The 23,245-nt window shown below is 39.7% G+C and overlaps 1 protein-coding gene and 1 pseudogene across 1 annotated transcript in view; one reads left to right on the top strand and one right to left on the bottom strand.

Annotated features, from left to right (window-relative positions):
* Nucleotides 1-23,245, top strand: part of FDXACB1 (ferredoxin-fold anticodon binding domain containing 1) — a 104,555-nt gene that overhangs the window by 41,972 nt on the left and 39,338 nt on the right. The window lies entirely within an intron of this gene.
* LOC128470564 (uncharacterized) lies at nucleotides 172-22,192 on the bottom strand (annotated as a pseudogene).

Genomic DNA, 23,245 nt, shown 5'->3' with positions numbered 1-23,245 from the left:
CCATTTCTTTCTACATTGTTTTATAATACAAGACAGATTTATTGGAGGTGTCTGCTATATAGACTGTTACCTTGTAACATGGCTACTATCTTTCTTGTTGATGAAAATCACACTAATAAGTAGCTACTAACTAAACTAACCAACAAACTAAATGATTAAACAAAAAAGACATGGTATAAAATATTTTTATTGTTGCAAGAGACAGTTGTTAAATTTGATGCAAGATATATTGTTTGTTTAAGGGAAAGCCATAAGAAACATGAAGGAATTGATACTTTTTCGAGAATTCCTTAACATGTAGTTAACATCTACTGCAGATATTGTGCAAATCTTGGTGGAGCTTTCACAATGCCTACCACTTTAATCCTTCTGGGATCCCAAACACAATCCTCCTCTAATCCACTTTTAACCATGCCACAGTAAGCAGGCACCCAGGCTGTATCATAGCCATGGTCGTGCCAAGTCTTCTGCAAAGGATGGTTCTGATTGTCTATCATCTTAACTTTACCTACATTCACTCTGAGTTTTAAAATAACCTGATCACGTTTATCGTCTAAAGGATAACGTGCTGCTTTGTCTTGATCTCTGCTAACATAGACTCCTCTTCCTAACATGCCATCATTTGATTGCTTAAATCCATAATTGATTATTTCTTGAGCCGCCTTCGCAGTTGTGCCGTGATACATAACATAGATCTTTCCATCCACTGGTTGGTTATCGGTACAGAGAAACACTTCATGAAAGTTTGGCAAACTCTCCTCCCGCCAAATGTCTTCAACATTGAATCCAAAAAAATTTGCAGCCATAGTCTCTAGAACAAAAAACTAAAATTTATTTACATAATAACCTCACTGGATTACATGCATTTAAATTACCGTATTTGTATAAAGACGCTTTTTTTCTTCAATGTCAAAACATTACATAAATTTGAACAAACTACAACTTGCCAAATGGGGATCCCTACCATAGCCCGCAGCAAGGATTACAATAACATTAATGCTCTTGGTGCCGGTATTGTCAGGGAATCTAGTTTCACAACTGGACAGAAAGTGATGTTTGGAGTAGGTCTATATAATTAACATTTATATTGGTTATAAAGGTGCATGGAACAGCTCGATGTCACCCAACAAGCCAGATGAATAGGGTATTTTGCATGTAATATGGAAAGGAAATCTCTCATGGTTACCTACTGTTATCATATATTAATACCTGGGAACTTCCCCAGGTAGAGGACACCTGCAGCTCTCCATTGCTGGGGATGTAGCTTTGTGTGGAGGAGGGGCTAGATGGAGGCAGGGTGGAGCTAGCTATGCATAGAGGCAGGGCTAGCTATAAAAAAGGGTGTGGCTATCCACAGATAGCCTTAAATTAATTGGGAGTGGGAGGGGAATTGGGCAGGGGCGGCCAAACGCCACCCCTCTACCTGCAGACAGAGAAAGGTTACCCAGTGACCCAGGGAAGCATAGCTTCACCTAGAGACTCCAAGTCAAACCCGAGTTCCCAGATTTGCACATATTCATCAGTTGTTTATTTAGCTAATGTTGCATCCCTTTAGAAAATGAACCGGTGTTATACATACCTAGGATTTGCTTCACAAATATTAGTATTAGAATGTTTTTTCTTGATTACTTGTCAATATCCTTTTCCCTTCACAAGATAAACCAAGATGTGATAACATTACCAAAAAGAAAAACAAAAGTTTACTGCTTTATTTGCTATACAACGACACAAATATAATCTCTAAACACCACTAAATCATCAAGTGATTTCATTTCATATTCAACAAAATAAAAAATCATATATTAAAATCTTATTTTATATATATATATATATATATACATATATATATCTTAAAGTAATATAAATCCAAAGAACATTTTTTCTTAATAATAAGCAGGTGGAATAAATCAACAACCACTACAATGATTGAGAAAAGATAATGGGGAAAGGTCTGATCTTATGGCCAGAGATGTATATATGGTATGCTACTAATACCAGCATAAGAGGTGAAACAGACTCACTGAAGTATGCACGCACAGCCAAGAAAAAGAAGGCTATGGGACAAAAATACGGGTGCTTGAATGGTCACTCAAATATAGAAATAAATGTAATCAGATGATATCAATGCTGAGAAAGGCAAAGGCAAGATAATAAATATATAAGAATTAAAAAAAAAACAGTGACTGTAACCATCAAAGCAAGTATAGACCTCATGCAAGATACGTATTCATATTTAAAAGCATGCACACAGTAGAAATAGCAATGCATAAAATATAAATAAAATGCAATAACATGTGAAGTGATTGCAGCCAGTTTAGTAGATAGAAAATCTATGGAAGCAAGCAAAGGGTTAATAGATGAAGATCGCAAGCAGCTCTTGAGTTCTTTGGCAAAAGTTAACCCAGCCAATCATTCCAATATCACCATCATCCTTTAAGAAATGGTGTGTATAGCCAAAACGGATTTAATGCGCAAAAACCATGAGGCTACTCACTGGATGGCAAAGTTAAAGAGGCACATCAATATCCAAAATGCAGAAGTGCCTGTAGGATATTTACTTAGTAAAGGAAATCAGAAGAGATCTCGCTCATTGGAATATTCTATGTTGTGAAATACTTTGATTTCTATTTTTTTTGTAACTTTTTATATATTCCTCATAGAGCACGTAGAATTTGTGCTGTTTAACATTTTTATACTATTATGATGTTCTGCGTACTCACCCTGGGACGACTCACACACGAATGCTTAAGATATGTAATCCAGGCGCCTATTTATAAATCTTGCACCTTGTTTCAGTTTCACTTCTACAAGAATTATATGTTTATATGTATTTTGAAGAAAAAAAAAATCCATGTTTCACCAGCACATACTACCCGCCAAGAAAGAATTATCAAAACAACTATTTCCTCAAATCAGTGCCACAACTACCATGTAGACACTCTAGACAGATTCTTATGTCGCTTGACTGTTGAGGGACATCTCCACAATGCTTTCTCCTATATTTTATAAAGCAAGTATGTTCTGGCGGTAGGTGCAAGAGACATAGTCCTCCTAGGCTGCGATCATACCCCAACATTTCAGATGTCCAAAGTGGCACATCTATATCAGAGGGCATGGTAAAGGCTTGGCGGGTGGTATGGGTAGATGTGGGGCTGGGGGCACCTACCCACCTTAACCTTACGATGCATTGAAGCAGAACATTACGATATTATGTCATATTGCGGTGCTCTGCTGTAGTACATCACTAGGTAGCCACATGGGAGGTGCAATTGAGGAATCTACTTCAAAAGTGCAGACTGATTGAGTTATAACTCACTGTGTGGTTAGAAGGACTTATCTACCCTCTCTTACAGTCCATGATCTCCACCGTTCACAAACGTGGGCCAAATATTAGGACTGTCCATTTTAAAACAGGACTCTGGGGTGGCATTCACTAGAGACCATCGGGCCACTAGAGATAAAAGGTTATTAATATCCATGCAATAGTAGAATGTGATTTTTTTTCAGAATGGCTGTTTGGATTTCTTTAATATTCTATAACATTCTAGCTTAGTATCTTGGCACTGACATACGTGGAAACATTTAGGGTGTGGTTTCCCAGAGGAGAATGTCACTCACTCTGGAATTTGCGTTTTTATCTATAAAAATAGTCTGTAGTAGATACTCAGGATGTAGACACTCAGAATGAAACTTAAACAATTACTTGACTTTTTTCATGCTCCTAGAACACTTTTTTTGATTGCTCCTCTTTTTCAACTAGTTGGCTAAAAATGTGAGTTAAACAAAAGTCTAACAATACAGGACAGACACGTGTATATGAGTTTTAAAAAAACACAAACTCACAAATGTTTTAATCCGCCAGTTGAAAATATGAGTTGGAACTTAGTTGCAAGTCTCTCCCACTCCCTCTCTATACAAATAAATACAAATGGCAAATGCCTCATGCTCACCAGGATGAAATTGACTAAAAGCCCATTTTGTATCCTATGCCCCCCATCTCCATCCCTCCCATATGTAGGGGTTTCAACTGAAGTCAAGCATCTGATGGCTTGATCACTGATTTAGAACCGTCTGATAGCTTGACTTGGATTTAACTGGAGAGATGTCTTCTCCTTCAGTGACCAATGTGGCACAGAACAGTTGGGTCCTTACGTGATTATCTGCGCAGCGTGGAAGTGTGCGCAATTATGGTTTCAGGTTTTTCCGTTTGCAGTTTCTGGGGTAAGCAGCATTCAATTACCCGGTGGCACACTGATGGGAATGACATGTCCCATTTATTTTCAATGTGTGGCCAAGTCAGGAAATCATTGAGATCTGTGCTGGAAGAGCTCAGATTTATGCTCCTTTAATTATCCATGATGGCCACAGGATCCGTCTAACAGCTAACAGAAGTCCTCTGTGGTGTCGACACATGTAAATCCCTTACAATGAGGCAAGCGTCTAGTCTGAGCCCTCTTACATGTTTATATTACATGTTTTCCTTAGCAAGAAGAGGGGGATGACCTCCTGTGCATCAGCATGGAGATTTCCTGCTAATGCAAGATGCCAGTGTTAAATGTGTTAAGGGCCAGGTTTGCAGGGAAAGAACATTATTGCCTTCATTGTAAAGAGGATAATATATTTGAGCCAATGAATTAACCATCTTCACCAAATCTGCAATTATTGCAGCTAAGTCTAAATCTTGTTAAAAGAAAAAATCATTGGTGTTCGTGAAATCCAGGAAATGTTTGTATATTTTAAAAGTGAAGTACTGCCCTTAAATGTGAGTTTCGTTTTACTGCTATTTGCTCTCAGAATAGGCTGTTTCCCATAATAAACTTTGAAGTTCAGTTTCACGAGGCACACTTAGATTTACCTGGGGCTTTGGCTCCTGGCTACTGCTTGCCTAGGTTCTACCCAATACTGCCTATTCCCCATCCACCGCCACCCGCCCCACTCCACTTAATGCTTCCTCTCACCCTCCAAAGTCTGACTGCAGCCATTGCTGCCCCTACTCAGTACTAGCCACATCACCAGAAATATAGGCTTAGATGCAAAGAGGACCTAAAGCAACTGTTTTTGGGTCCATGTTAGGTGAGGTTATGTTGGCCACAAAACTCGGAGCTTTAGGCATGAATATTCACGTTTGTGATTTTAATGTGAAAGTCACGAACATGTTTTTTGATGTTATAATCCTTCAGCTGTGTTTCATTTCTTGAGTATCTGTACGTTTATGGCCATATATATATATAAAAGTAGATCTTTAACACAATTTCCTGGTTACACCTCGCCGCTTTAAAGTTAAATGAATTTCACCCTGCCTTTTGTACAAAGATCAATCATGGATTGTATGAAAAGCAAGAAGGTAGAAAAATCACATCACTAGCATGGGCAGTCTGTCCTTTAGCAATAAGAAGCAAAAGTGTGATGAAAAAGTGCAGTCGGGCACATCCCTGTGTTTATTAGCCACGGGCATTAAAGCCCCCGGGACCTTCTGTTATGAGCTGGTCGTGCTCAACTCAAGTGTGACTCACATGAGCTGGCTCTGGCAACTCTACAAAATAACATGACACAAGCTGGCCTTAATATATGATGGGAAAGCCCTTATTTTCATTGGGTATAGTAGAGGGGGTATTTCATTTTAACAGTTCTCATCTTCACTCCACCTCTCTCCCTTGTTTTCCTCCATACCCTTAGTTATTTAGTGCCCTCCTCATCCACTATTAGCCCATTGCACGGTGGGAAAGTTACCTTTCACAAATCACCTGTTCACAATATAGGATGTAAAATGCAGGGGTTTGCCCTAAAGGAGACACAGTAATTATAAAGTTATGTCTGCTTAATTCCTGCCAACTCACGTATTTGCCTTAAGGGTTGTCATATTTGATGTTCTCACCCCATAAGCATTTGGATGAGACTCATGGGACAAATACCACAGCAGAAACTGAAAAATAAAAGTAGCAGAAACTTTGATGTCTATGTGGAAGAGTGTGAACCAAAATTGTAGGGCAAATGTGTTGTTTTGGTTACTACGTTACCAAATACCACGTAGTTATGGATGCCTTAGGTTGCTTTTTTGAAGAAAATACATACATATGTTTTGTTGCATTAGTCTGCCAGTTACAACCTACTGAACAAGCCAAGTCTTGTGTGTTTGCTTAAAACATCCTTAATGAAACATGTTTAGCCTTTTTAACAATGTGGTCCTGTGTGGCTCAAGCATGTGTGCTATGCTGTAGATGTTTGATACCTGTTGATACCACGCAGAACCAGCCCTTCTATTAACTGGTATGTGCTAATTATAACCGGTTTATGTGTATTTTGAGTTTAACAAAGTTTACCAAACTGAGCCGTTCATAAACAACAGGCCAAGTATAGATTACGATGGTCTGTTAGGAATGGCAGGTAGATCATATTCACCGGGTATCCAACGTTTATTGAATAATGCAATGTGATGTACAGCTCTTGTCAGTTTTAACCCTCCATCCATGGGGTGTTGGAAGGTGTTCAGTGACCCCTCTGTTCTTACAATAGGTCTTTAGAAGTTGGAACTCCCACCTATTGTATTTTTTGAATTATTTATTTGTTTTATTATATGTTAAGGAATTTTACCATACTGGCTTACATTTCGTACTTAATTTAAGTTGCTGTCTTTTTTTTTTTTTTTTTTTTTTTTTTTAACATAAATGGCAAGTCCCATGGAAACAATATACATATTTCCTTGAGTATAAAATCCAGTGCTGTGTACTGCAAAGGGTCAGCGTTGACAAAAATGTTGTTTTATCTCATTTTCGTTCCAATAAAATCTCTTCAAGTCCTCCTGTTATCAGTCATTTGATATTTTGGATGACTTTCCTGCTCACGTACCATAGTGGGCTGATTCTTTATGGAAATGTTCAGGAATTCTATTCTATCACAGACTTTCATTAATTAGAGTGTTTCGATGGGTGATTAACACTGAGCCAGTCTATTGCTTACCACAGGCAGAATGCTAATTGTGTTGGGTGTTTGTCAAGAAGATTGCATTAAGATAACAGAACTAGAACATTATTCAAAAACTAGAGCTGTTTGTTAAACAAACAAAAAAACACACAAAGCTACGGAAAACCTCCTTTTAATCTTATACTAGTGTTTAAAATACCATGACAATTCCCCTTTAGCACAACTCCCCTGTCAAATAGCATCAACATGATTTGCTATCAAGTCTGTGGTCTACTATAAGTAAATTCACACATTCAACTTTTTGGACCAGGTGTGTGTCTTGCAAACTCGAACTGACTGCCAACTCACCAGCAGTTGAATCTTCCCACATGTTAGTAATTTTTGACAGGATAGTATGCAACATAATGTGAATTCAGTTGAAATATTGCCATCTTGAAAGTCAAGGTACCATGATGCAGATAGTTTACTGATCATTATTATTTTTGCCAGCGCCTGTCATGTTGTGCATGTTGTGAAATTGCGTGAGGGCACCTTTAAACACAATCAGTAGATAGGAGAACCAGAAATCACTTACTCAACAGTTTCTGTTTCGCGGTTATTACAACCTAAGATATGAAACGAAACTTGCATTTTATTTAAGTTTCAAAATGCTAGACACAGAGATTTGTTTCATTCATATTTTGTGAAAATAATTAATATCCACAAAATAGAGTCTCTTGCGGTGTTTCCTGTATATCAGATTGTATATCAGATTGTTAGCTTCATGTTGCCTTCTATTACTTAATCAGATAAACAAATTCAATATTTTAATTACCACAAAATATATATTTACTGTTTTTTTTGCATTTACACTTCCCTGTTAATGTTTCCCCTATTCTTTTTGTTTAATATGGTCTCCAACCAACACTCTGTCTCTGAATTTGTACTTTAGTTGTTTTCCTTCTTCTCTCACCTCCACCACATCAAAGCCCACCATATTATGGCCTACATATCCAGTGGTTTGATAAGACTCTTTTTACAGCTTTCAGAAAGAGTCACATTCCCGGGTTATTCGCCCTCCAGAAGAAGATCAAGCTGCTGTATGGTAAAGAGCACCAGGATATTATGCCACTCCGCTCTCTGAAACAACAAACAATTGAAAAAGAGAGGAGTGAAACCATTAGGGGACGCCATTGAAAGATAAAAATAATTTAAGAACATGTAAAAAGAAGACCAAAAAGAAAAAAAGAAAAAATAACTAGTGGTGAGAGAGGGAGAGATGGAAAAGATTGGTAGTGCAATCCATTTATAAAATATTGGTAAAGGAAGGTAAAAATGAGAGACTGGGAGAAAGATGGGGGGACAAAAAAACTACATAAATGAGTCCAAGCAAAAGCAAAAAAAAGGAGAGACTATGGTGGCAGAGAGGTGGAACAAACTGGAATAGAGAGAGTGGGGTTTAGACATAGGTGGAAAGAAAAAGAAAACAGAGCAATTGTAGCATTAGAAAAAGTCTGAGGTACGATCAGCCCAAGGAAAATGTATATGACGTGATCAGAAAATGTGTTCCAAGCATTATAGTCACACCTCTTGTATGGAGGGGCATCCATAATTTTCCCTAAAGCAGCACATGAAAGACCCTATTTTACTGCCTCCATTTCGGCAAACCTGACATTTTCATTGAACTTCTATTCATATGTCCGTCATGATGCTCTACCTTGAGTAATTCCTAAAACTTCAATACGGTTTTGTTTGACACTATGGCACATACCTCCACTGTTCAATGCATATCGTGGTATAGTAATAACACATGTCCATGTTTCTGTACGTAAAACTTTCATGGGATTTCTTCAATGTAGTACCCCAGTATCAAACCCTTCTTTATTACATGCCTCTTATTGAGGTAGGTATTGAGCCAGGTAGACTCAGCTCACCTAATGATTTGTACTACTTTGGACTGCTCTCTATGGACATGTACCTCCTTGCCCAAAAATAACCAACTTAAGCAGAGAACCCATGCTCAAGTCCATGCGTCATGTAGTGTTGGTAAATGTTAATCATTCACTGATATTCTATCTCCAATGTAGACAGGGTAAGTAAATGATTACTTCTAGGCCAGTGTTTGATGTTGTGGAAGACATGGACTTTTGGGGCCTCTGGGGAAGGCTAAGTTAAGAGGCTGTGTTGCTTTATAAACTCCAATTTGTCTTTCTGTGTACTAACTTTTGTAGGAATGTGTGCATTGTGATCTTTGAGGTTTTGCTCAGCCTTTTGAATCCAGCCAATGATTTTTGGCTCATAGTCTAAAAACATCCCACTATACTGCTAGCAACTATTTTGGAAATAATTGGTTCTCTACTGAAACCAGATGTTTGTTATCACTCCTGTGTGATGTTAAGTAATATATTTTTAGCTATTGGTTAAAAGTAGTAAAATATGTTAATCATATTGAAATGACTTGTGTGCACTCATAATAAACTTACTACAATATCATTGTACATTGTGGCTTAAATGTCTAAGTCTAATTAAGTCAATAATATGACCATGTAGTAACAGAAAAGAGTGGCTGTACTTGGATGCTTATATGGCAGAAACTGGTAAGCCTGTGCTTGGATTTGCGATGGTTTCTATATTATTGTCGTGCAGTATGGTTCTGTTGAGGCAATGCAGTACCAAGCATATATATATGCAAATCAAATTGTGACATACCGTGTGCCTTTTTCTGCATGTCACTGCCAAGATGTTTTACACCCTTATGAATTTGATGTGTGATTGTTATTGGACATGCCCATATTGGCATTTTGCTTGATAATGCAAGACATATTGTCACTCTACTGTCTCAGCAATTTAATGCGGGAGCTCTCAAAATGTGCACATTATGGGGATTTACATGCCTGAATTTCCCTCATGCATTCCACTTCTGCTGACGTCATTACTGACATCACCTGGGTATCCCCTGACAGTCACACGGACCAGAGCCTCTTGATAACTGTGTTCAGAGACAGAACAATCGTTGCAGGCTCTGTGACAGGCTGTCACAGCAGCCACCAAGAGTACTAAAAGAGATAAAACAGAAATTCCTTCTTATACAAAAATAATAATTGTAAACAGCTCTTTATGAGCACCCTGCACTTTGGTAGCACAGAGAAAACCCCTCTAGTGATGTCATCATGACATCACAAGGGTTCCCCCTTTTTCCAAAGAAAAAGTATTGGATCTCTATCTGTAGTGTGCTGCTGCAGTGCAAACCCTCCCTCAAAAAAAAGAAATAGGGGTGTTTTGTGCAGTTGCACATTTGCTGCATAAGGAATCCAAGAGACATAGCAATACATTTGTAAAAAAAAAAAAAGATTAGCTGCGTGAAAAGTGCCAAAATGACCACTGAGTTGTCTTATATCCATAAATATATTGTTTTATAGGAGTGATTTGAATTTAGGGGCTGCAAAGGGTCCCAAATAGGACATGGGCACTGTAAAACAAACTGTGAAAATTCCAAGTTAGCAAAACAATATGTAACATAACCAAAGCATGTCAAATCTATGCATGCGGAGCTATACTGTACTCGGAGGATGTTGCTGAACACAAATTGGTGTTTTTTCAACAGTTTGATATACACTGGGCAAAAAATTCAAAGCAACATTGCAAAATATTACAATATAGAAAACATGCACACCTTTTAATATTTGCCTTATAACTGCCAAAATAAATGCATATTTTGAGCATATGAGGTACATGCAAACTCAGGACAGTTACATGAATATATTTTGGGTATGTTTTTCTCATTTGCACTAGCTGAGTAAAATATATAAAAGGTAAACTATAATAAATAATTTCCAAAATAATAATTTTTTTATGAGATTATATCATAAAAACATATTAAAATAATATATATTTTCTGTGGGTAAACTAAATGAGTACAAGAGAAATTACAGTTGAAGAAGAATATAGCGGAAATGCTGAAAATGTGATTGCCCGCAAGTGTAAAAAATGAAATTGTCCTGAATGGGTTACAATATAGTATTTCGCAAAATAAATTCTAAAATATATTAACAAGGGTATAACACAGAAAAATATGTTCTATTTAAGATGCATACACTGTACAATCTAATTTATCCAGATGTAAGAAAAGTGTATAACTGGAAGTAGTTATGCAGTGCTATAGTATAAGCACATACTAAAGGAAAAGATTTTAGGATAATCTCTTCAGATACTATAGGTGAAATACCAGAGACAGTACAATGATGTGTTCATTTTAATTGTATTTGTTAATATGAATACATTTTATAATGTACGGTATATACCGATATTGTCCCATAAAAAACCCAATGCATTAATTTCTTCACCAAAAAAAATGGTTAAAGAATTTTTAAAAAAGCTTTGAAAACAAAAGCTGGATAAAAATTTGCATAATAAACCATTTGTCTAGTAATTAACATGTGCATGTGATTACTTTCTGTGTTTCTCAAGTAATTTATCCAGGTAAGTTTTATACTTTTGTGGAGCTTTCTCGATGCCTATTGCCTACCACTTTAATTGTTCTGGGATTCCAAACACAACCCTCCTCTAATTCACTTTTAACCATGCTACAGTAAGCAGGCACCCAGGCTGTATCATAGCCATGGTCGTGCCAAGTCTTCTGCATAGGATGGTTCTGATAGTCTGCCTTCTTCACTTTACCTACATTCACTCTGAGTTTTAAAATAACCTGATCACCTTTATCCTTTATCTTTGTCTTGATCTCTGCTAACATATACTCCTATTCCTAACATGCCTTTGTTTGATTGCTTAAATCCATATTTGATGATTTGTTCAGCTGCTCTCGTAGTTGTGCCGTGATACATAACATAGATCTTTCCATCTGTTGGCTGGTTATCGCTGAAGAGACGCATTTCATGGAAGCCTGGCAAGGTCTCCTCCTCCCAAAAGTTGGTAGTTCCACCAATTGAAAATGCCATAGTTCTTAGGGGGAAAAACAGGGGCAAACCATGTTGAGGCACATCAAGAATTTGATTACAGAAAACCTACTTAGTTAGTACAGAACACCTACTTAGTGACCAAGTTAAGAAGTTTGTGTTGCATTCCTATTCTGTTGTGTGATCTGTTTGATTACGGGCAATAAAATAGATTGTGTTGTGTGTGATGATGCCTGCTGTTTCAGATCCTGCGAAAGAGTTACTGAAATATGAATAACAGAAATAAATACATTTAATTAACTTATTCACAAGAAGAGTTTAAGACTAATATTGAAATTAAAACAAAAAAATAATGGATTTGACTGCTGAACGAAGCATGAATGTTCTATGCAATGCCCTCAAGTCTATCATAACCTTATTTACAGGTTAGATATAAACCATGGACTATGTCATAGACATGTCTAAAAAAATATAAGAACAGTGATGACGTCAAGCAGAGTTAAGTTCCTTTGATGACCTACTACCTTTTGGGAACAGGTCTGTAGCTGCTGGATGTTTTCATCCTCCATACATACCTGACCTCAGGATGTATGGGGTATTAATAAGCGCATGGGACAAACCTTGTTGGATTTCGGAGTAAGTGGTAAATAAAAAGCCAACTTGACACCGTCCACCGGTAGCGTTTCTTTTATAAAATCACCACTATGTATATAAAGGAAACAAACAAACAAAGTTGGAACGTTATGTGACAAACAAGGAACACATATGCTTCAATAACAAATCCATTACTAAAGGCTGACAATGTGTTTCTATCTCCTTGCTTAAACTGCAAAAAGGATGATAATGCCGCAAAACATTAAATACATTTACAAACAAAAATAGAGGAAAAGTTAAAACGAAAAAAACAATCTGTCTGCAACCCACATTCTTGACGCACTGTGTAATATGTCATCCCGAGGAGCGATATATCTCGGAGCGATATATCTTTCCTTTATCTTGTTCTTTTTCTTGTCTTCTTTCCTTTAAAGCAGCACTTCAATAAGACATGTCTGTGAAAGAACATACTATTGATTGAAATTGTGAAAGCATTAGGGTCTCTAAACGAGATATATTCAAAAAGATTGAATTTAATGACCTGAGATAACTTTACCTCTTATGATTGCATGTTACCACTCCCATGGGCTGCAATACAGAAATGATTATTATTACTATTATTTTTTGTTTTATATAGCGCCATCAAATTCCATAGCGCTGTACAATGGGTGGACAGGACATAACAAGTAGCATGTAACTTAACAAATTGACTTACAGAGACAACAAGTGAGGAGGTCCCGGCTCAAACGAGCCTACGATCTAGAGTATGAGATAACGAACCCTGGCAACCCTAGTAGAAACTTAAATATGAGGTGCAGTTCTGAGATGTAAGTTTGCCTGTCCGTATGTCTGTGAGCTCTGATGGCCTGCTGTCAGCCAGCTGTCCACCAGGCATTTGCCCAGTGGGCCAAATGGCCAGTCCATGCCTGGACATAGCGATCCTAAACAACTACTTTAATGAAACTAAGGACCATTGACACTACTTTACTGGCCTAATTGGAAAGATTGCTGCAGCTGTAGACTACATTAACTAAGCAGATACTGGAGTTCTTACCTAGCACAGGTCTCAGATTCCTGCCTAAAACCTAGTGTTTTTAGTATATTTTTGGGTTAATCCCTATATAAAAGGACGAGGACCGGTGTCAAGGAATTGTATACTGTATTTTTTCATACTTGTGTATCTCTAAGTGTTATTAACATAACAATCTTCCCTACTTACTGTTGTGGTGCACATTGTGTGAGGTAACTTTATTTTCAAAATTCAAATAAAACCTTAATCTTGATTTAAGGCGGAAGATCTTTGGAGCCTTAGCCTCAGAAATCTTGCGCTAGGTTTAAGGTTTAGTCAGTGTCTGTGAGGAGATTTTTATGACATGGAAGAACCTCTAGCAAATTGAATTTCTAATATTTAAATGTTGAAATGGTTATGTGGAAATATAATGAAAGATTTAGGAGAATAAAGGAAATTAATAAAATGTGTCCATGTTTATAGTGAGAATGTGGTAAGAACCATGTTTGTCTATATAATACTGCAAACTGAAAACGGTAGTTACCCATCCAGCACAAATAATCCACCCCACAGCCTTTACAATGACAGCTGGTCTATTTAAAACAAGGGATAGAAGAATGAGGGCAAGCATTAGCCCACTCTTGGCAGAGCCGCCATCAAGAGGGTACAGCCAGTACAGTCCGGTCTCTCTGCGCTTTTCAATGGCCCCTAATAAACACAATCTGTTATCTGTTCCTGCCTTTCCATTGGTGAAGGAGTCGGACCTACAGTGCTAAAATGCAAAAAATCTATTTAAAAAATCAATTTTAGTTTTTTTCCTCTTCATAGTAGGTGCCACTGACGAATAATGACCCAATTTATGTTCGGCAACATCCCCTGATTACATACCCCATGTCTGAAAGTACTTTTAACGCAGACCATTTTGATTTTCTCTTACACTGCGAGGTGTGACTGATCTACTTGTTTCTGGGAAACGTTAGCAGGATACGCACCACCTGCTGAAGTACATATTCCTCTCCTGATTTGTGTTATATACTTTCTCTCTGGATCTCTGGATTGCACACATAGGACTTGCTCAGCACCCAGACTGTATCCACAGGACTTTCTCCTCTTTCTCATTACCCCCCTTTATCTCATCTCTCCCGTTTTCTTTTTAGCTCCCCTCCTCTTTCTTTTTCTCTCCCCTTTCTCACTATCTGTCTTTCTTGCCATCTCGTCCTTCTTCCCGTACCTATCCCCTTCTTCTTTACTTTACCCTTTTCTTTATCTCTCCTTTTAATGTTCATCTGCCTTGCTCTCACGTTATGTCTTCTCCTCGTTCCCTATCTTTTTAATGTATCTCTATACCTTTTCTCCTCCTATCTCCTTGTCCCCATATATCCTCCTCCTACTCATTATTTCTCCCCTTTCTTTCCACTTATTTCCCTTCTTCTCCCTTCTGTGTATCGCCTATTCTCTCTATCTCTTTCCTTTCTTCTAATCATTCTCTCTCCTATATTTTTTCTCTTTATCTCTCCCTTTCTCACTATCTTCCGCTTTAATCAATAATTTACCTTGCTGATTTCTTGCGCTGGGAGCACAAGGCCTGTGTCTCACTGCTCCGTAACGGTGCGCGCAGCTTCACTGTTGAGCGCATGGATGCGCAGCATCGATTGCCGGCCCCGTTAGGGAGCAGAGAGACAGAGGCCTTGCGCCTTCACCCATTGCAGTCCTCCTCTGCGGTGGACAGGACCGCTCACCGCTGCCCCTGCTCCTCCACGAACAGGCAGTTCTGTGCAGAGGATATGAACCTACAGATTGGCGCTCTAGGCCGGCACCTAACTTGGCTAAAGATACCGCCAGCCCTGTGCCCATCTGTGACATGAGGCAGCTTTAAAAAAAAAAAAAAAATCGACACGGGGCCCAGCCTTTAACCTTGTACTGGGTCCCAAGATATCTAATGGCGGCCCTGACTGTTTTCTATGCTGCCGCTGTGGTATGCATCCAGTTTCTGGTATATCTGTGCCTAGTTTTGTGTTTCTCTGTTCCTCTGTTCCTTTACTACTTGCTACAAGCAAGCACCTTGGTTCTTTTTTCTGGTTTTAGAGTTGAGGTTATGTTTATTAGTTTAGGCTAGTGTTAGGACATGCCTAATGTGAAGTACCATGATGTGGTAGCCACATCTTATGGCCATATGATGAAAACATGCGAAAGTTCAGTTTATTAGTGTCTCAGTCTTTGTCTTGTTTTGTGCCTGCCTTTATCCCTGTCCTCTGCTCCAGTTTTCTATCCCTGGATCTGCCTACACACCTGTACCATCAGACCAGGCTTGAAGAGGGATCCTACAGAAATGGCTTATAGTCCTCCTCTACTGCTTAACAGCATCCTCAGCCAACGAGTAGTTCGTAAGTTCACAAGATCAGGGCTCTTTTCTTCTGAGAACTAAAACGAAAGTACATTTGCACACCAATACGAGAAAAAGGCATCTAGGGAATATGCAGGGTTAAGGAGGCAGTCTGGTGAGGTCACAAGCAGCTAAGAACATGCAAAAATGCTGTTTTAGGGGCAGAAACGGCATAGGCAGCTTGTTTGGGGGTAGAGATGACACAGGCAGGCTGTTTGTGGGACCTGACAAGCTGCTTGGGGCAAAGTGGGCAGATACATGCTGCTTGGGGACAAAGGTGGCATATGTTGCTTGTGAAGTGGTGTGTGGACACAAGAGCTCACCAAGATCAAATATATGGGGCTGATGTCCAAATACCGTATTGGCCCGAATATAGGCCGCACTTTTTTCCCCCACTTTAAGTTTTTAAAGTGGGGGTGCGGCCTATATTCGGGGTCTAGCGCCCGACGCCCGGGACATGCAGCCCCGGGCGCCGGGCAGGCAGCGGGGTTAGGATACAGATCTGTACAGGGGACCTGTATCCTACTCTCTGATACGCTCAGACAGCCTCCCCTGCCGGCACTTTCCACGGGGGGAGTACCGGCACGGGAGGTTGTCTAAGCGCATCGCACGGACGTTCACCGGCAGCGGCGATGCGCCGTTGCCGGTGAACATCCGCACGATGCATTTTAACCCCCCGACTTACCAGAGCAGACTCCCGGGTGTCTTGCAGGGCCGGCGGAAGACATCTACGCAATACGCGTATACAACTTCCGGTGCCGGCACTTCCGCTGAGTGCCGGTACCGGGAGTTGTATACACGATGTGCATAGATGTCCCCCTCTGGCCCCGTAAGACACCCGGGAGTCTACTCTGGTAAGTCGGGGGGGGGGAGGACAGAGTGGCAGCATATCGAGGGGGGGAGGACAGAGTGGCAGCATATCTCGGGGGGAGACAGAGTGGCAGTATATCTCGGGGGGGGACAGAGTGGCAGCATATCTCGGGGGGGGACAGAGTGGCAGCATATCTCGGGGGGGGACAGAGTGGCAGCATATCTCGGGGGGGGACAGAGTGGCAGCATGTTTTTTGGTTTTTTCTTTAAAAAAAGCACCAAACTTTTAGGGTGCGGCCTATATACGGGGGCGGCCTATATCCGAGCCAATACGGTATTTCAAGGCTGCTCTTCATTCCTAGTCTGGCCGTGTTGCTAACTAAAACTAAGTAAAGTGCCCCCCTCTTTGGCCATTAACCATTTGTTTGGCTGGTATTATGATGAACGCAACATGTTTTGTCACCTGCAACAGAGTTCAACTAAATAGTCAAACACTGCCTTTCAACATTTCAGTCAGGTCCAAAAACACCATCTTTGATGGGCTTTTTGGGTTGATTCTACAATCCACTCATTAGGTTGACAAAAACGCATCATCTGGCAAAAAACAGGCTCATAAAGTGTTCTTTATTTGCATTAAACAAGCATTCAAGAAGAAAACAATTTTTTATTTTTTTTTACCAATTGCCAAGTTGAAGGCAGACTTTTCAGAGTTATGTCTATGGGGATATCCAACAGTCTCCTCAAGCAGATCACATCAAAAATTTTGGCCAATATTCAATCTTGTAAAATATTCATTAATTAGGTAAAGTCCCATTAGTGTTTTCTTTTGCCCTGTGTGCTTTTATCAAGCACCATTCAGTTCTCAATTAATTCTTCTAGAAGGGGCAAGATACGATCAGGTGCTTTGGAAATACCTATTACTTTAATTCTGTCAGGATCCCATATGCAGTCTTCCTGTAATCCGCTACCAGTCATACCACAGTGTGGCGGCACCCATGCTGTATCGTATCCATGATCATGCCAAGTCTTTTGCATTGGGTGACCTTGAAAATCAATCTTTTTCACTCTGCCCACTCTCACTTTGAGCTTTAAGATAACCTGGTCGCTTTGATCATTTAAAGGGTACCTTGCGGCTTTGTCTTCATCTCTGCTAATATAGACTCCTCTTCCTAACATGCCGTCTTCTGATTGTTTAAATCCATGCTTGAGTATTTGTATTGCAGAGTCGACATCTGTACCATGATACATAGTGTAGAAAGGCAAGCAAGGCTTATATGTTTGAGAAGGAGTTTGAACTCCTTTCAATATTTGCCCATTTGGTAATAACTGAAAAAAGTTAAAGGCCATTTCCACTGGGGGGAAAAAAAAAATGAAAAAAAGTTTACAATGATGAAATGTATACAATATGCAGTATATTTTAACCATTTCAATCAGCGTCTTGTAATGTTCACAAAGATAAAATACATATTTATGGTATATATAAACACACACTGATCAGCCATAACATTATGAACACCTGCCTAACATTTGCCATGGAAACAGCCCTGACCTATCGAGGCATGGACTTCACTAGACCTCTGATTTTGTGCTGTGGTATCTGGCACCAAGATGTTAGCAGCAGGTCATTTAAATCCTGTAAGTTGCGAGGTGCGGCCTCCATGGATGCATCCTAGTGCCAAGTGTTCTCCATGTAGGCGACGCACATGCACCCAGCCATCCACGTGATATAAGAGAAAATGTGATTCATCAGACCAGCCCACCTTCTTCCATTGCTCCATGATCTAGTTCTCATGCTCACGTGCCTGCTCTAGGTGCATTCGTCAGTGGACAGGGGTCAGCATGGGCTCCCTGACTGGTCTGCGGCTATGCAGCCCCATACGCAACAAACTGCGATGCACTGTGTGTTCTGACACCTTTCTATCAGAACCAGCATTACGTGTTTCAGCAATTTGAGCTACAGTAGCATGTCTGACCATGTGGATTGTCTGGATTTGACCATGAGGCCAGTCTTCACCCCACGCTTGCCCATTTTTCCTGCTTGTACCACAACTTTGAAGACGAAACGTTCACGGTGTTATACACTTCACCGGTCAGCGGTCATAATGTTACGGCTGGTGGGTGTATATAAACAGAATAGTGACAACGTTCTTTGGAATTGTGACAGGGGGTGTATATGGCTCCGGAAATATTGTAAAGTATAACAGCAACAGTGTTTATTTCATTCTGGATTCGGTGGTGGAGCATTTGGTGAGTAAGGTGGGCCAGGAGCAGTGTTCCCTCTAAGCTGTGCGCTTGTACATAGCTTTTTTAGAGAGCGCACACTTCCAAAAATCGTGCGCACAACAATTTTTCCCAAAAAAAGAAAAAAAAATTATAATTTTATTGAAACTTTATGCGGCGCACAAAATTTCTGCTCCGTGAAAATTTTTGTACAAGAGAAATTTTCTGCGCACGCCAAAAAATAAAAATTAGATGGAACATTGGCCAGGAGTTCCAGCGCTCCGATTTCACTCAGCTGTTTCTCATAGTTAGGAGGAAAGGGATTAAGTACTCTACCTGCACTCAGGGCTGGTGCAAGGATTTTTGCCCCCTAGGCAAAACATAATTTTGCCGCCCCTGGCTCCACCCCACAAGCCCCTCCCCTTTTACTACACCCACTGTGCTGACTCGTTGACTCGCTTCCACTCCTCCCCATAGTGACCGGTTTTAATGAATGGCCGCGGCTGTGTGACTGCCGGTGCCCCCTCTAAGTAGGCTCCCTAGGTGGGCGCCTACTTTGCCTATAGGTGGCGCCGGCCCTGACTGCACTCAGGTAGAAAGATCTTTTTTTGTTCCCTGACAAGAGGGGGCAAACACCCTTAACTTGCAGTTGGTGACCATCTTGGCAATAGAATTGTTTAGCGACTGATTATTTTTGCACACGAAAGTAAAAAAAAAAAAAAAAGGGTAAGCTACTGATTTGAAGAAACATCTGTTTATAAAGTCTCTGCACCCTAAAGGACTGTATGTTTTAGGTAATCCTGGGACAATAGCAAAAAGGTACTCTTGTCACATATATAAGTTGAAGGCGTTATGTTTCAGAGGTTAATGTCAGCGATACGCTTCCCAGAGGAAGCCACTATACAGTTTGTTTGCAGATCCTTCCCCCCCCCTCAGATTTTTAAAACCCATTAAAGTACAGATAACGGACAATAGATGTCACCTTCTATCCCCGGTGAATTTGAAGTCCAGGGGGGAGATAGTGTCACTGGCAGCTCTGCGAGTGTCAAAACACAATGCTGGGGAGAACATCATTGGCAGTAATTATTCTCCTGTGTCCTAGACACTTCAGAATGAATTCAGGAACACAGGATTGAACCATAGGTGGTACGGTAAAGGAAGCCAGAGGCCCTGTTTTATGAATGCTATTTGGAGCCAATGTTACCCTACCCCACTTTAGAAGTCTCAATATGGGGCAGGGCTACCATATAAGCAGCAAGGGTTCACTAAGGTCTAATTAAGTCGCATTATGCAGCTCCTCAATAGGGTTGCACCAGCATGACAAGTGGGAGCTGCAGTGACAACAGGGCTCCAAGAAGTAAAAGGGCGTGCTGTTCTGTATTGATGGTGGGAGACGGTGTATATGAAGTGCAGGGTGCATTTATGTTGGTGTTAGCGTGTGTGCGTGTCAGTATTTAACCCCTTAATGACAAAGCCCGTACATGTACGGGCTCAAAATGCATTGTTTTCAATGGGTTTAGGGACCGCCCATTGTCCTTAAGGGGTTAATTTTAGCATCTATATGGGTGGGTGTTAGTGTATCATGTTAGCCTGAGTGGTGCAAATGAGTGTATGGCATGACAGACTGGTCAAATGATACACCTTGACATTTGATAAGGTCTTACATTGCTTTATTTTATAACTGAATAATTAGAATTATAAATATTAAAATAATAATATTCTAAACTGGTTTCCACACCATACCTTATGCAGGGTCTCTGGGCATAAGGCTCACAGCCGTCTCTCTCCCACAGCGAGACACCCAACTACCTTCAGAGTTGTCTGTTATACCTTGCAGGAGAGGGGACAATTACATTCACCTGAAAAGGGATAACATTGCAGTATTAACCCTTCTAGACATTGAATCGAGTACGCTCCAGCATTTGGCTTACGCGAAAAGCCTCTTAAATTGCCACCGTGGTTTTAAAGTGAATGGGTGTTAGAACAAGTTTCCGTGTTAGAATGTAAGTGTGTTTTAGTTACGGGGCGGGGGGGCACTGAAGAGATACTGCACCTAGAAGCTACTAGACCTAGGCTCACTCTTGGAAGTAGGCCCCAGCGCTCCAGAGTGTCTCTTTGAAGATGGAGAGAGATGTGAAAAAGGCATTAGCCCTTGGTAGTATATGCTATGGTTCAAAAGTTTGGGGTCACCTAGGAATGTCCTTGTTTTTGAAAGAAAAGGAAATTTTCTCCGTTAAAATATCAAATGGATCAGAAACACAGTGTAGACGTTAATGTTGTAAATAAATATTGTAGCTGATTTTTTATGGAATATCATCACTCTCATCACTCCTGTGCTCTAATGGCACATGGTGTTCACTAATGCAGGTGAAAGTTTAAAAGGTTAATGGATCGTTAGAAAACCCTTTTGCAATCATGTTACACAGCTAGCTGTCATTTTATGTGACCCCAAACTTTTGTATACTGTATAGATAAATAAAAATAAATAAAATAATAATATGTAATAAAATATAATAATAAGTTACTTTAATGTATTAAAGCCATTTATATTCAGTTGGTGATATTTTACCACCACTAAAAGCCCACCTTCCAATATGGAACAAAAGCGTAATACCTCTGACATGCTCCGGCTGTACACAGATATCCATGCCAATAAAATACATCTTGTGTCCCATGTTGTTACTTATAGTTTTATGGAATGCACGTGAAATAATTTAGGAAAATATACATGGAACTTTCACTTACCAGAGGAGTGGCTCAAGTCACTAAACTCTTTCTTAGACAACATCTATGACCCCTAAATTACAGTAGTATCAGTAAGAAAGAAATACCTAGAAAATTATGATTTACACATACATAGTATTTTTTGCTGAAACTCAACAGCTGGAGTACACATACTACCTGAGCACTGGGGTCTGCAAGCTATATACACCTTATACGAATCTATATACTAATATGAAATAGGGTATGTATCTAGAATACAGAAACAGCGCGGACACCTATTTCAATATAATGCTGAGGATTATTCTGACATTTGATTTAAGAAAAATTGTACTCTATTTTTCAATAAGTTAAGATGACATATATATATATATCTATATATATACCGTATATATATATATTGCATGCAAAATACTACCCTCTCTGTGGCCTCTATCCTATAACTCCTTGCTCTATAGAAAAAGTAACTATTTTTGTTAACCATTTAAACAGAATTTTGATGTGAGATGCCATTTTTATTCAGTTGCTGGAATTCTCCTAACACTGAAAGCCCACCCCTGCTGATCTTGAAAACAGACGTGTTACCTCTGACTCCAGCGTCGCACAGATGTATGCTCAAGCACATACGGTGTTATCTCATTAAATATAACTATGTGGCATGCATGACAAATATACATAAATATCTACATATATATAGCACTTTCACTTTCGTATATCTGATATGAACTTTGATTCCCATTAACTATAAAGCATACTAGTACTAGTCCAGCTATTTCAGAATGAAACTATTTATGGTCGCTTTAGGTGTGACCAAACAACAGCTGGAGATCACAGAAGGAAGTATACTAGCCTAAATTAATCACATGTTAGGGATTTTCCACTAAAATATGCCACTAACAATCTACAGAAGTAAGAACCATATAACAACCATATATAAAAACCGCTTGGCCCACCTCATCTGCCTTTTTTTTTCTGCTGAAACGACTCAGACCTTAATCAGGCTTTGCCTTGGATTCAGGATAGTCATATAAATTACCCATTCATGCTTATTTCTTTACTGTATTAACCTCTACACTTCAACTGGAAGGCTGTTCCACTTACCTGCAACCCCTTCAGTCACTGGTATAACTGAGGGCCCGCACAGCCCTCTCATTGAAGGGGATAGCCATGTGTAGGGGGACCCCCAAAGCCATGCCCCAACCCTGGCTGTGAAATCGCTGGGTCATAGACCTGTGTTTCTCCAGTCACAACACCAGGACATGATGTCCCTCCCTAAGTCGTTGACTGAGTGTGAGGACCAAGAGGGACCCGAAGAGCTCTCAGCAGCCAGCGGACAGCAAAGTTAGGAGAGCAGGAGGTGTAGCATGTGTGTTTTACTATGTTACAGTGAATGCGTGAGTACTGTAGTATGTATGTTTAAGTAATAATTATGTTAGCATGGCTGAAAGTATGTTACTGTGTTACTTTGTGTGTAAGTATATTAATGTTGTGTAAATGTGGTACTGTGCACGATCCTGATAAAGGGTCTCCTTTAGAGCCCAAAATGTAGATGTAATTCGTGAATAAAGACTTAATTTTTTTCCTTAATTGGGAGTGTGAGCGTAGATAAGATATAGAATAAGAGAAGAAATCGTACCTGACCAGTTGTGTCAAGAAATGACTAAAGTAATCCTACTACAAACCAGTGTATCTATA

Source organism: Spea bombifrons, chromosome 12 (assembly GCF_027358695.1).
Source record: "Spea bombifrons isolate aSpeBom1 chromosome 12, aSpeBom1.2.pri, whole genome shotgun sequence".
In the NCBI taxonomy this organism is placed as follows: Eukaryota; Metazoa; Chordata; class Amphibia; order Anura; family Pelobatidae; genus Spea; species Spea bombifrons.
The sequence above is the reverse complement of the archived record's forward strand: the minus strand, read 5'-3'. Positions and strand labels throughout refer to the sequence as shown.